The 16951-nt window shown below is 28.3% G+C and overlaps 1 protein-coding gene across 1 annotated transcript in view; it reads right to left on the bottom strand.

The window, feature by feature from the left end:
- The window catches only part of LOC136080633 (location of vulva defective 1-like), a 205367-nt gene that overhangs the window by 106698 nt on the left and 81718 nt on the right, over positions 1-16951 (bottom strand). The window lies entirely within an intron of this gene.

The following is a 16951-nucleotide window of genomic DNA, read 5'->3' as shown; positions in this document are numbered from 1 at the left end:
AGAAGAAAAGAGTGTTCTGGAAAACAATTTTGTAAGACAGGAGTTTTGTCTGGACCACACGTCGTAGAAAAGTTTAATTGAGATATGACTTTAGCAATAGTAGCTGGAGCAATTTGAATGACTAACAATGGATTAACCTGTTTAATTGGATTAAAAGAAAGAGAATGGCCATATGGTTCGAGAGTCGAATTAGATTAAAATTTCTTTGCAAATAATTCTGCCTTATCCTTCGGACAGGTAATAAGATCAGCCCCATGAACAAGAGATGTAATGTTAGACCTTCCCTTGTTAATGATGCTGATAAAGACTTTTAAAAAGCTTCTTGAGCCTAACTTCTGAAAAAAGATACGGGTTTTAGTAACCTAAGAATAATAGAGCTTAGCATCAGAAAGCACCTAATTACAATGATTTCTTGCAATAATAAATAGTCGTTTGTTCTCAAGAGAGTTTCTTTTAAAAAATATCAAGTAAATAACTATGATTAGATATAAAAGCTGAAAAAGATGGTGAAAACCATTGGGTAGAATGAGGCTTGACTTAAAATTGACTAGAAGGAATAAAAACTTCCATTCTTGCCTGAATCCAGGAGGTTACGTAGGAGGTGCATTTTTCAGCTGAGAGGAAAAAGACATCAGCCTAAGGACTGTCACGAAGAAATATATATATAATATATATATATATATATATATATATATATATATATATATATATATATATATATATATATATATATATATATATATATATACTATATATATATATATATATATATATATATATATATATATATATATATATATATATATATATATATATATATATATACAGGCTTGGTCAGGAAAGGCGTGCGATCGCACTCTGATCTTGACCATGCATGCAATATTTAGTTGCGACAACTTGCCCACGGCTTCATAAATGTTTTGAGAACATTTCAAAAAATAATCAAGCGCAAAAAAGTTCAAGTAGACCGATGAGAGACAGTTACAAAAATTAAAAGCTGCCTGATTAAATTGTTATAAAACAAGTTTAGAATATTTAATAAACTTCGTCCTTTATAATTAAGCGACACTCTTTTATATAAAGTAAAAACTTACTATTAATAATTGTTTAATAAAGAAACAATTGTTATTCAATTTATCAAAGAGTTTAGTATAATTTCTTTTATTTGAGTACTTCTGATTTATTTCAACAAGATTCTATTAAACAAACGTTTTTTGATTTACTTAATAAATAAAGTCATTCTTTTTTTAACCATTTTGCACTTTGCGTAGTTGGCCTGAGTTTTGTTTTTACAAATTACATACAATTCTTTGTAGTACGACGAACAAAAGAACCAATTAAATCATTCAGTTACTATGACATCTTCATAGATGTTTTGAGAACATTCAAGTATGTTTCCATGTTTGTCTGCATAATAAGAAAAAAATTAACTTCATAACTTTACCTTTACTAATTAAATAATTTTATATTGACGAATGCTTTAAAAAGATTCGCTAATATAAATTTGTTTTATTTTAATACATTGACTTATTGTTGGAGCCACACACACACAGATATTTTAAAGATTTAATAAAATGGCAGCGTATAAACTTTTTAATAACATATTTTGATCTATATTATTGAAAAGTTTTATATATACAGCATATAATATATACATATATTAGCTTATATGCTGCCTTTTTATTAAATTCAACTTATTTATGCAATCGTATAACAAGAATATGACAATCAAAGATATCATATATATATAATGCTATATATATTTTCGTCCTTCAGGACTCTTTAGTAATGTACATAAATATAAAATTATGTGGGATAAAAAGTATATAATAAATTGTTTATCCGTCCGATTCAGATATAGAACTTATATCTTCACTGGTGCAGCTTTCTTCGCTAATATAATCGGTGGCAATGCTAGCATTAGCTGAATCAAGGCAAAAAACTCTTCGCTTATCTAAGAAAATATACACGACTTAAAATATCATCGCGTTCTTGTTGAGTAAAATTTGTGTCATTCCCTGCTATGATTATTGAGTCTTCCATTGCTGAGTGGTTCATCTTTAAACGCCTATCAGTCAAAATCACAGTCAAAATACTGAAAACGCGTTCGACAGCTGAATTAGAACCAGCAATACACATCAGAAGTTCAACTAAAAGACTCAAGTTTGGAAACTTAATTTTATGATAAAGAAAAATATTCTGCCATATTTGCAATGGTGTGAGTGCAATGGTGTACTGCGCATTTATTACTAGTTTTGCAACTCTCCATTTCGAAAGAACCATTTTAAAATCCATTTCTAATTTTTCTAGAGGGTAAAAAAATTCGTTTAGTAATAAAGATATGCTGGCATCACCATACATGCTGTCTGCTGTCCGTACTTGCGGATCTAACCAATCCATTGATTCGAATATGGGATTTAACAGTGAACTAAATCTATCGTTTATCAATGGCAGAATGATTTCAATTGCTAATTTTCTTACTTTAATGACAGAATGAATACATTCAAAGTTAAAACTAGCCATATTGTTGAGTTCAATCTCACCAAACTCTGGGTTTGATTTTTTCAATTCGTTACCTTCTTTATAATACGAAGAAACAAGATTGGTAGAACCATCTTTTTCATTGATTATAAACTTGAGTAAATATGAATCAATAATATTATCAATATCTTCATTGCTTAATTCTGCTAAGCTAGCCTTTGTTATATCCACCGCTGGTTTTAACTCATCCACCATTAACATTTGTTTTTTAAAAACCAATGATAATGGTGATAACTTTTCTAAGATATCCAAATAACTACAAACCATACATAGTAGTCTGTAGTCATGCAACTGTTTGGACAATCCAGAAAGTTTAGCACGCATATCTGCTTTAGTGTCGCAATCAGCAAGAGCATTATGGAAACACACAATAAGCAAAGGCCAATTATGTAAAAGTTTTGTAAAGCCGCGTCTCCTGTGACTTATAAAGCCCGTTCCAAATATTTTAGGCAAGGTGTAATATGTAATGTTCAAAGCCTCAGCTGCTTTTTTAACTGCGCATTTCAGTTTTCCAGATTTGCGAAATAAATTAAATATGAAAATGTAAAAACGTTTACACTCTTTATACTGGGAAATAACTTTCACAGCATCTTTTATTGCTATTTCTAAACGATGGTTTACGCAGTGAATTTTTATCAGCCACATTCTATCTTTTTTTAATTGTGTTAACACGCCATAATAAATTCCAAAATTAACGCAAGCTCTGTCGGCCGTAGCGCTTACAAGTTGTAAGCGCTGGTAAGCTGACGCAAGTAAAGGAACACTACCGGTTTCAATAAAAATGCTATCAATAGCCTTTTTATTGGTATTGGCACTCATACCACCCAAACTGTTCATATCAAGTAAAGAAACGACAAAACAGGCAGGGGTCCCCTTGCATTCAACGCGCACAAGAATCAACTCTTTTTCATCCGTTGTTTTTCTAGCCTGAGAACCATCGGAAAAAATGGAGATAAAGTTTGTTTCATTGACAATTTTAGCAACTTTTTCTTTAATGGCACTGGCAATGCATGAGATATATTCACGTGCTAAAAAAGAAATTAAAAAACAATAAAAAAAAATAATAGTAATATAACTAATATTTTTCAAATTAAAAAATCAAATGGATAAATCAAAAGGATAAGACCATTCGGATGTAAAATCTTGAAAAAAAAAAATTAAACCTTCATTATAATAGTAACGTAACTTTAATTTGATTTTTTCATTTGAATTGTTTTATCAAATTACGAAAAAGAAACTGAACCTAAAAATCAATAACCTGCTTTATTGTTGTCTTTTCCTTCAAAAAGGAGTACACCATTAAGTCTTTGGCATTTGATTAGTGTCTTGAAATGGCTATGTGGCATGCTCGGTTTTAGAGCCATTTCATAGGTTGTTCTAATCATCTTTAATAACGCTTTGCGGTTGTCTTGTGTAATAGGTAACAAGTTTTCCATATCGAGGTTAGCAATACAACTACTTCCAGGATCTTCTGAGTTACCATTATCAGTCAGCAGCCCTAATCTATGGCTTTGCCCTCTAAGATGGCGATCAACCTTTATTATTATCAAAGAAAAAATCACGGTTCAAATTAAGCAATTCTCTAAAAAATTTTTCACTTAGTAATATAGTAAATTATAAGATAACTACAGTTATAAGTTATATAATGGTAGAAAAATTATGCTTCAATTAACTCCTAGAGTCACAAATTAAGAACAAGCTAACTATTTTAATTTTACCTGATACTTTGTCACCACACAAGTTCCCTCTGTAAACGCTGTCAAAGAATTATTCGATACTCCTTTAACTAAAGCATCCGTTAAAGTTTCAGTTTTGTTCCTAGCACAAATCTTACACCATATTTTAACAACTAAGCCATTTTCTTCCGTGTATCCAATAACTGATTCTTTCCCCCTCGAAAGAAAAGTTTTTAAGTTCTTAGATATTGGTTTACTATCTTCAATTTTTTTTGCTTCATATGTCATTTTTACAAATTTGTAATACTTAAACTTAAATTTACTTATTTCTGTTTTATATACTTATTAAAATAAAATAAAATAAAAAAGCCCACTCGCTATTCATAATCAGTTGTAAAGCAGTTCCACTTCCTCCGCGTAATTTATTTTTACCTTTTGAGTTTAATCATAAAAAAATGCCTTCATATAGTTTGACGTATTTAAAATTTGATTTTGGTTAGTAAAATATAAATATAATTTATTTGGAATGTAATTTGTTTGGATACTGATCATTATAGACCGCTAATTCAGGGGTCTAGCACATTGCGGATTTGTTTTTAACATTTTTAAAAATACTGCTGTAAAAAACGTTCTAACATTCTCATAGTAACTGAATGATTTAATTGTTTCTTTTGTTCGTCGTACTACAAAGAATTGTATGTAATTTGTAAAAACAAAACTCAGGCCAACTACGCAAAGTGCGAAGTGGTTAAAAAAAGAATGACTTTTTTATTTGTTAAATAAATCAACAAACAATTCTTTATTAGAATCTTGTTGAAATAAATCAGAAGTACTCAAATAAAAGAAATTATACTAAACTCTTTGATAAATTGAATAACAATTGTTTCTTTATTAAACAATTATTAATAGTAAGTTTTTACTTTATATAAAAGAGTGTCGCTTAATTATAAAGGACGAAGTTTATTAAATATTCTAAACTTGTTTTATAACAATTTAATCAGGCAGCTTTTAATTTTTGTAACTGTCTCTCATCGGTCCACTTGAACTTTTTTGCGCTTGATTATTTTTTGAAATGTTCTCAAAACATTTATGAAGCCGTGGGCAAGTTGTCGCAACTAAATATTGCATGCATGGTCAAGATCAGAGTGCGATCGCACGCCTTTCCTGACCAAGCCTGTATATATATATATATATATATATATATATATATATATATATATATATATATATATATATATATATATATATATATATGTATATATATATATATATATATATATATATATATATATATATATATATATATATATATATATATATATATATATATATATTATATATATATTTCTTCGTGACAGTCCTTAGGCTGATGTCTTTTTCCTCTCAGCTGAAAAATGCACCTCCTACGTAACCTCCTGGATTCAGGCAAGAATGGAAGTTTTTATTCCTTCTAGTCAATTTTAAGTCAAGCCTCATTCTACCCAATGGTTTTCACCATCTTTTTCAGCTTTTATATCTAATCATAGTTATTTACTTGATATTTTTTAAAAGAAACTCTCTTGAGAACAAACGACTATTTATTATTGCAAGAAATCATTGTAATTAGGTGCTTTCTGATGCTAAGCTCTATTATTCTTAGGTTACTAAAACCCGTATCTTTTTTCAGAAGTTAGGCTCAAGAAGCTTTTTAAAAGTCTTTATCAGCATCATTAACAAGGGAAGGTCTAACATTACATCTCTTGTTCATGGGGCTGATCTTATTACCTGTCCGAAGGATAAGGCAGAATTATTTGCAAAGAAATTTTAATCTAATTCGACTCTCGAACCATATGGCCATTCTCTTTCTTTTAATCCAATTAAACAGGTTAATCCATTGTTAGTCATTCAAATTGCTCCAGCTACTATTGCTAAAGTCATATCTCAATTAAACTTTTCTACGACGTGTGGTCCAGACAAAACTCCTGTCTTACAAAATTGTTTTCCAGAACACTCTTTTCTTCTCTCTAAACTATTTAGTAAGTGCTGGACTGAGTCTTGTTTTCCTGTCTGTTTAAAAAAGGCATCTGTTGTTCCAATTTTGCAACTCTGGTGAACACTCTGACTCCCCCAATTATCATCCAATCAGTCTTCTTTCTGTTATTAGCATGGTCTTTGAGACTGATAAACAAATTTCTCACATCCCATCTTGATTCAAATAAATTACTTACTGTAAGACCTTCAATATAACTTATGATCCTCTCAGCCTAAAGCTGACTTGCTAACTGCTGTGACTGAAAGATTTTATTGTCAATTACATAATTGTTAAATAAATCAACAAACAATTCTTTATTAGAATCTTGTTGAAATAAATCAGAAGTACTCAAATAAAAGAAATTATACTAAACTCTTTGATAAATTGAATAACAATTGTTTCTTTATTAAACAATTATTAATAGCAAGTTTTTACTTTATATAAAAGAGTGTCGCTTAATTATAAAGGATGAAGTTTATTAATTATTCTAAACTTGTTTTATAACAATTTAATCAGGCGGCATTTAATTTTTGTAATTGTCTCTCATTGGTCCAGTTGAACTTTTTTGCCCTTGATTATTTTTTGAAATGTACTCAAAACATCTATGAAGCCGTGGGCAAGTTGTCGCAACTAAATATTGTATGCGTGGTCAAGATCAGAGTGCGATCGCACGCCTTTCTCGACCAAGCCTGTATATATATATATATATATATATATATATATATATATATATATATATATATATATATATATATATATATATATATATATATATATATATATATATATATATATATATATATTCATATATATATATATATACACACATATATATATATATATATATATATATATATACATATATACATATATATATATATATATATATATATATATATAAATATATAAATATATATATATATATATATGTATATATATACATATATATATATATATCTATATATATATATATGTACAAATATATATATATATACATATATATATGTATATATATATATATATATATATATATGTATATATCTATCTGTATTAATACACTCAAAAAGATCCTTGCAGACCCATACCATCCTATAACTATTAAATTAACTCAAACCAACAGCAGAAACCCTAATAGATTCCCGTATGCTCTTAACACCGCAAAAACAACTACTAACCAAAAAACTTTTATTCAAAAATACCTCCGAATCCTTCGTGATGGCGTCAGTGACCTCTACCTCCCAAGCAATATTGGAAGCTCTACTGCCTTTTCGATGCATAAATAGTATTCCTCCCCTGTATTCTTAGCAAACTATTGATATTAAAGGACAGATAAAATTTTACAATTCATTACTTGTAATGCTAATCAATTTTAAATAAAGATTTATAAAATAAATAAAAAATATATATAAGTGGTGGCCAAAAGTCCTGGAACATCATATTTTATGTTATGAAATCAATTTATTTGTGTGAAAAACAATTTATTAGTAAATTTTTTTATTTTTTTTAATAAAATAAGTGTTTATAACAATTTTAAAGATGATAGGTACATCCACATACATAATAAAAGTTCAATATTTAATGGAAGCATAGTTATTGTCAATTACCAGTTGGATACGTTTTGGCATGCTGTTAACAAGTTTTGTACAATAGTCTGGTGTAATTTCATGGATCCACACTGATTTGATTGCTTCAACTAAATCATTATAGGATCTAGGCTTTTTGGCAGCAACTTTTACTTTCATAATATGCCAACAATTTTCAATAACATAAGGATTTGGTGATGACCCAGGCCAATTTGCAAGGGTGTGAATTCCTTCATCAGCAAACCACTTCTTTACAATTTTGGCTGTGTGGCATGGTGCACTATCCTGTTGGAAATAAGTGCAGTTCAAGATCTGCATGAAAGGTGGCAACTTCTCCTTCATAACATCCAAATAGATTTTGCTGTTTATTGTGGTATTCTTGGGCATTATCCATAATGGCCCACGTCCTTCGGCAGAAATAGCACCCCAAACCATACAAGACACAGGAGCCTTGACACTGCTAACTGTATATTTTGGCATATATCTACAGTTTTTTGGTCTTCTTACAAAGTTGTTTGTAACATTAAATTGTTTAATACATGTTTCATCAGAAAAAAGAACTTTAGACCATTTTTCTCCAGTCCAATTTTTGTAGCGCTGACAAAATGTTATTTGATCTTTTAGGTTTTTTAATGATAAAAAAGGTTTTTTTGCTGGCTTGCATGCCTTCATTTTGAAATCAACCAAAAGCCTTCTTCTAACTGTTCGGTCACTTTTCTCAATAAAAATTTCTTTTGAAATCTCGTGTGCAGATAGCCATGGATTTGCATGGCTGATCCGGCCAATAAGTTTGTCAGTTCTTGAGGTGGTTGCTCTGGGCCTGCCTGATCTCACCTTTGAAGTAAAATTTAATTGGGGCTCTTCTTTATGCCTTTTTAAAGTTCTACTTACAGTTGATAATGAACAACCAAGCTTTTCAGATATTTCTCTTTGAACTAAACCTTGTTTATATAATGCAGCAATAATTCCTCTTTTTTTAGGTGAAAGTTCTGGCATAATATAGCTGATAAATTGCTTATGAATAATAAAAAACGATAATAAATTGCGCAATATACAAATATGTAACTATAAACATATTGCTATGTAAAAACAAAAGCATCAAACTTTCAAAATTTATACTTTAGATCAAAAATAAATTTTTTTTGTCGTTAAATGTTTTGTAATTAGACTTTTGGCCACCACTGTATATATATGTTTATTGATAAATGTTGTATATTGCTGTATACATATATATATATATATATATATATATATATATATATATATATATATATATATATATATATATATATATATATACATATATATATATATATATATATATATATATATATATATATATATATATATATATATATATATATATATATATATATATATATATATATATGTCAATTACCATTTAAGGATAAATGTTGTATATTGCTGGAAATACAACTCTTGTCTGTTTAAGAGTGATCAATATTTTTTTGAAAAAATTAGATCAAATAATATTAAAATATTTTAAATGAGAAAATACAACTTTATAATGGAACTTGAAGTTTCTTGCCATTCGGCAATCATCAGCCATATTATTCAAATATAAAATAAAAACCGTTATAAAAAATACAAATTTAGCGTTGCAACCGCATCTGACATCAAGTGTACGTGATCCGATGTTTGCTAATCGCCGGAATCAAGGTTAGAAAGTAATAACTTTTTCCTATGCCTACAAGCAGAAACCAATTCACTTTTTTTATTAAGTAGAAAACCACTATCGAAATTCATAATAAAAAAATTTTCACTGATGCAAAGGTTACACTATTTTGTAGATAGATTATAAGATTGGCATCTTTTAATTATGTTCCACTTAATTAAAGGCATGTTACCTTAAACAGACAAGAGTTGTATTTCCAGCAATATACAACATTTATCAATAAATTTATTGCTCCTCCTGTTGAGCACTCTTCTCAAGTCGTTAAAAATGGAGAAAGTTAACTTCAATTATTCAATAAAATTTATACCTATACCATCAAATAATGAATACAAATTGCAAATGCTTGAAAAAACTGAGATATTGATTAAAAGGATGCAATGGAAGGCGTTTTTCTTCATAAATTCTTCACCAGTCTTAAATTCTTCACCAGTCTTAAATTCTTCACCAGTCTTAAACTCTTAAACTCACCAGTCTTAAACTCTTACCGTAAACTCTTAAAGTCACCTTAAACTCTTAAACTCACCTTAAACTCTTAAACTCTTTAAACACCTTAAACTCTTAAACTCACTCTCGAACTCTTACCTTAAACTCTTAAAGTCACTTTAAACTCTTAGACTAACCAGTCTTAAACTCTTCACCAGTCATAAATTCTTCACCAGTCATAAATTCTTCACCAGTCATAAATTCTTCACCAGTCTAACGGTATGAATGATATTAATAGTAATAGTAATAATTATACCAAAATTAATTCTTATGGTATTAACACACCAAATTGTCCACAACAAATTTAAGATATGTGTGTGTTTGAATGTGATTTATTCAAATTAATTAAGAACATACAGTTTAGGAAAGTTCAATACGCCTTCCAAAATAAATTAAAAAAAGACATTTCTTCGATTCGAAAATCAACGTATACTTACACTTACGCAGATAAAACATCAAATTTGTATAAATTATCAAAAGACGAATACAATAAGTTGTTAATGAACGCTACTACATCTAACTATAAAAAAACCAACCCTATTATAAAAGATCACATTAATAAAGAAGGAAAAACTATTCTAAAGAATCATGACGTTTTTAAAAAAATCAATATAAACAGTTCTTCCAATTGTTTCATTACATTAAAAGACCATAAACCTAATTTTTTAAATAATCCTACTGTTCGTCTAATTAACCCAGCCAAGAATAAAGTTGATAGAATAAGTAAGCATATTTTATCAGATATTATCACCAACCTAAGAAATATTTTTCAATTAAATCAGTGGATTAGTACACAAAATATAATAAATTGGTTTAAAAATATCAATGACAAAAATTTTTATAAATTCCTTATTTTCGACTTATTGTTGACTTTTACCCTTCTATTAATAAAAAGCTACTTATCGACTCCATAAACTTTGCAGAACATTGCGTTTCCATTGATGCTGATCATAAATCTTTAATTCTACACATGCATAAGTCTTTATTATTTACATATGATCAAGTTTGGATTAAGAAATCGAGTGGTTTGTTTGATGTTACCATGGGTGCATTTGATGGAGCGGAAGTGTGTGAGTTAGTTGGTATTTTTCTTCTCTTCCAAAAAATGGAAAAAATTAAGAAGCATTTTACTCAAATATTTACACAATACAATCTCTGTATTTCCATTCAATATAATATGAAAGTTGTTAACTACCTTGATGTTACATTTGATCTTAATAACTGCGCTTTTCAACCTTACCATAAACCTGATAGTACGCTAAATTATATCCATGCTAGTTCCAACCATCCACCAAGAATTTTAAAACAATTACCAACCTCAATTGAACATAGATTATCTTCCAATTTTTCAGACGAAAGAGTTTTCCAAAAGTCTACTCCTATTTATAAAGACGCATTAGAAAAGTCTGGATTTCACACCAATCTCCAATATCATTCAAATCTAAATTCTTTTAATACTAATAAACAAAAAAGAAATATAATATGGTTTCACCCTCCTTTCAGTAAAAATATGGTAACAAAAATTGGACACCTTTTCTTAAACTTAATTGACTTACATTTTCCATTACATCATAAGCTCCACAAAATTTTCAACAGAAACACAATAAAAGTTAGTTACAGCTGCATGCCAAATATTCGATCTATTAATAATTCACACAACCAACAAATTTTGCGCAACAAACTCACCACTATAATATAAATTGCAACTGCATTAAGAAAACTGCAAGCCCGTTAAATAACGAATGTCTATCAAAAAACGTTGTATATAAAGCCACTTTATTATCACCTAATCCCAGTCTTACAGAAAAATCTAACATCGGTATCAGTGAAAACGCATTCAAGCTCAGATTTGCAAACCACCTTAAATCATCTAATGCAACCAGATATAGAAATGATACAGAACTTTCCAAAGAGATCTGGAAACACAAAGACGCAGGTAACATGCCTATAATTAAGTGGAACATAATTAAAAGATGCCAATCTTATAATCCATCTACAAAAAGGTGTAACCTTTGCATCAGTGAAAAATATTTTATTATGAATTTTGATAGTGGTTTTTTACTTAATAAAAAAAGTGAATTGGTTTCTGCTTGTAGGCATAGGAAAATATTTTTACTTTCTAACCTTGATTCCGGCGATTAGCAAATATCGGACCACGTACACTTGATGTCAGATGCCGTTTCAAGGCTAAATTTGTATTTTTTATAACGGTTTTTATTTTATATTTTAATAATATGGTTGATGATTTCCGAATGGCATGAAACTTCAAGTTCCATTATAAAGTTGTATTTTCTCATTTAAAATATATATATATATATATATATATATATATATATATATATATATATATATATATATATATATATATATATATATATATATATATATATATATATATATATATATATTTAGTATTCAAATAACTTTTTTATTGGTAAAAAGTAAAAATTAAAAAACCCGACATATATTAAAATTTTTTGAAAATTAATAAATGTCTCCTCCTGTGCATTAGACATGCAAGAGTATCATATTTTTTTCTACCAATAACTAAAACCTATTGAAAATGAAAATAAAGTAGGCAAACGCCTTGAATAAATGGTAGGTATGGAGCAGACAAACTTGTTTTAAAGTTTGCTTACTGCTGGTATATAATAATAAACAATAAATGTTATTAAACTTGTCCTTTTAAAGCCTTTTTTAAAAATATTGAAAAATTCAATTTTTGTTCAAAAATAATATTTCCAAAAACTGCTCACATGTTACTAACTTCATTTTTTACAAAATTAAAAGGTAATTTAATTTTTATTTGGATTTTAACTTAAAGTTATGCCTCACGCATTTCAAAAAAAGGGATATATTTTTCAATGATATTAAAGATCAATTTATTAAAAAAAATCTAAACTTACAATTATGCAATTCAAGCTTTACAAAAAAATATTAACTTATTAATTAATTATGAAATACTTTTTATAATAAACATTTGCATTTTAACTTTTTTATTGTATTTTAATTTATAAAAAATATAATACCATAGCATTCCATTACTTCAAAGTTTTCTCCATCACACTGAGTCATAGAATTAGACACATTACAACATCTTGATCTGCTCATAAACCCATATGTATCATTACAAATTGACCAATCACTCCATGACATCCAAAAAGCTTCAGTACAAAATATTATATGAATATATATATATATATACATATATATATATACATATATATATATACATATATATATATACATATATATATATATATATATATATATATATATATATACATATATATATATATATATATATATATATATATATATATATATATATATATATATATATATATATATATATATATATATATATATATATATATATTTATATTAGGGGTATTCAAAAAAAGTGAGTTTTCAAATCTAAAAAACTATACCCCCTAAATTTGGGGCAAATATATAAAAAATGAGCCTCACAAAGTTTGAGCGCTGTCCGTTCACTTTTGACCCCCCCCCCCTCAAGCTAATAATTTAGGGGAAAATTGACCAAAAAGTGGTCGTTTTCGGGCGTCTTGAGGGAGGGGCAATTTTTGTTTTTTCAAATTTTTTTTTTCTGCTATATATATATATAGGCCTATATTTGTGTTTAAAAATATACGGTTTTTCCTTACTTCTCAAAAATTTTTCAAATAAATACAGATTATTACATATAATAAACATTAAAAATGAGTGAAGCACAACTTAGGTCAATGAAAAAGGAACTTTTTATTATAAAAGAGGCAAAACCAGCTATATCAGGTATAAACATTTTTATTAATATTGGAATTATAATGAGTCATTAGTTACTAAAAAATTTATTTTATTTATAAAATATAAATTTTTCTATTTAGATATACAACTTCCAACAGGCTTGGATTTACTTCAACATTTAATATATAACCAACAATGTCAATCTTTATCAATATCAAGTATTATTCCTTGTCCTCCTAAAAAAAATTTTTCTAGATGTTCGGAGAGTTGTTGTGAATGTATTTTGTCGAAAATCAAGAGACCCTGGATTAAAGCTGGATTTGATGTGTTAAGTTTAGTTAAAAAACTTTTTAAATTGCTCAAGTCCTATTCAAACTTGAAAAAAAATGCAAAAAGGGGAAATAGTGGTGATTTGGCTAAACAAAACGAATTTGAGATTGAAATAAAAAAACTTTTTTGGGCTGGTAATTCTAATCTCAAAGACACAATCAGTAAAGATAAAAAAAGATCACTAAAAGACAAGATTGAAGATCTAAAGTTTCTTGAAAATCAGGAAAATGAAAGAAAGTTTGTTATTGGTTCAGAGGATATCAAATATAGAAAAAAGGTATTCAATACTTTTAAATAATTACTTTAGCTCTTTCTCAAGCTCTGTTAATTCTTTTTTCTAAAAACTAAAACTACATTTTTTCTGTTAATTAGGCAAAAGAAAGCATCAGGGAGAAAAATCGTTTACAGCCTAAGATTTTGAGAGATGATGTACCCAACGTTGAACTTATAGACACAATTCTAAGCGATGATTCTTCAATTGAATCTGATTTTGAGCCAGGTGTTTAGTATCATATAGAAGTCTCTGAAAACTCAGACACAGTAATTGCAAAAATTCCAAAAGATTTTTTTGCTGGTAATGTTTCACTTACTGCTACAGCCTGTGATATATCACCAAATGTTTTACAGAAGGTAACAAATCCAATTCTATATCAATCAGGTGTTGATCTTAAAGAAGTTAAAAGCAGTCAGTCTACCGCATATAGAAAAATGAAAAAAGAAAATGAAAACATGGCAAAAATTTCAAAAGAAGATGTTAAAGCAGCCATAGACGCATCTCCATATTAGTGTATAATTCATTTTGATGGGAAGACCTTGTTTGAGCTAAACAAAGGAAAAATGTTAAAGAGGGATAGAATGGCTGTTTTAGTTAACATTGATGGACAGACTTACCTACTTGGAGTACCTCCACTAGCATCATCCACTGGTGAAGATCAGTTCTTAGGTGTAATAAACTTAATTAAGGAGTATCAACTTACGTCAAAAACTAGGAATATGCTTTGATACAACATCATCTAACACTGGGACGAATAAAGGATCAGTTTCCAGAATATCTCAAGAACTGGATAAGTATCTCCTCCAAATAGCATGTAGGCATCATGTGACTGAATTAAGAATGCTTCACTTTTGGAAATTAGTGACCAATGAAAAAACTAGTGGACATGATAATCCTCTTTTCAAAAAGCTTAAAAATATTTTTGAAGAACCTAATTTTAACTATAATTCAGTTCTACTGTTACGGTTTGATTGGAATAAGGTTAAAAGCAGTTTTTTAGAAAAGGCAGCTGAAGTCATTAACATTTTGCAAAGCATACGTTAGTAAACCAGGTATTATAAGAGATGATAGAAGTGAGCTTGCAGAATTAGTTGTCACGTACTTATCCCCTATAACATATAAAGTAAGAAAAACTGGTGCTATTCATCATGCAAGATTTTTAGGAAAAGCAATTTATTATCTAAAGCTTCGGCTTTTATCCAATCAACTTACGTTTGTTCAGGAAAATGATAAACTGAAAATTGAAACTAAGCTTATTACAGAATTTATTGTTTGCTTTTATGCAAAATGGTATCAACAATCTGAGGATGTCATCAAAGCTCCTTTTCTTGACATTACAGCCATACATCAAATGCATCATTACAAGAAGGTATGTACAAACCCAATAGCTTTCGATGCTGTATTAGAGTCTCAGTATAAACACTGTTGGTATTTGGATTCAACAATGATACCTTTAGCTTTGCTAGATGATAAGTTAGCATCAGAGGAGAAGGCAAAAATTGCATCAGCAATTCTGTCATTTGATATGCCTAGCTCTGACTATTATAAGCCTGAGAATAAATTTAAGCAAGATATCAAGGAAATTTATAAAATGAATACAAAAATTGGGAAAAAACTACCATCCTTGTCTGCCTTGGTTGATGTCTTTTCTTACCTGATTTTTGACATGATTGGGTTTGATAAGCAACGAGTTCAAGACTGGCTCTCACTTCCACCAAACTATTGGCATACTCAGTCATGCTTCAAAAGTTTTCAAAAATATGCTGAAACTTTGATTTTTGTAAATGACCATTCAAAACGGTCAATAGGTATGATGGGGCAGTATATTCATAGATATTCTGATGAAACTGAAAAGCACGACAGATTGCTAACTGTGGACAAAGTTCGATCTGTATTCAGATCACAAGAACAAAAATCCGGTACAATTTCAAAGATTAAGTTTAATGATGGACTGGGTGTTATGCGAAAAAAGATAAAGAATTAAACTTGATTATTATTAGATTTGTAAATTTTTTTTCTGTTATAAAACTTGAATATAAATTTATAATTTTATTAATTCTTGCTCATTTTAATTTTTCAATATAGATAAATAGTGTTTTATATATATATATATATATATATATATATATATATATATATATATATATATATATATATATATATATATATATATATATATATATATATACATATACATATACCAATACATATATATTTTTTTTGTATGGTCCTATACATCAAGCATATATAGTAAAATCCTGCATATATAGGCCTTTTAATAAAAATCCCGTATGGGCATTTTAGAGCCACCACGCCCCTGTCAAGAACAACTTTAATACTGCAATTGGAAAGGAATGATTCAATAATCTTAAAGGTGTTACCAGATACACCATAAGAAGATTATGAAGAAGACAAGCATGCCAAACTTTATCAAGTACTTTAGAAATGTCAAGAGCAATGGCCTTAACCTCTCCACCTTTATCTAATGCACGATAAAACCTATTGATTATTACTGTTAGCAAATCAGGTGTAGAACGAGAAGATTGAAATTCATATTGATGATCAGAAAGTGAGTTATTAGATTCAAGATGAGAGATTAATTGTTTGTTAATT

Source organism: Hydra vulgaris, chromosome 05, assembly GCF_038396675.1.
Source record: "Hydra vulgaris chromosome 05, alternate assembly HydraT2T_AEP".
In the NCBI taxonomy this organism is placed as follows: Eukaryota; Metazoa; Cnidaria; class Hydrozoa; order Anthoathecata; family Hydridae; genus Hydra; species Hydra vulgaris.
The sequence above is the reverse complement of the archived record's forward strand: the minus strand, read 5'-3'. Positions and strand labels throughout refer to the sequence as shown.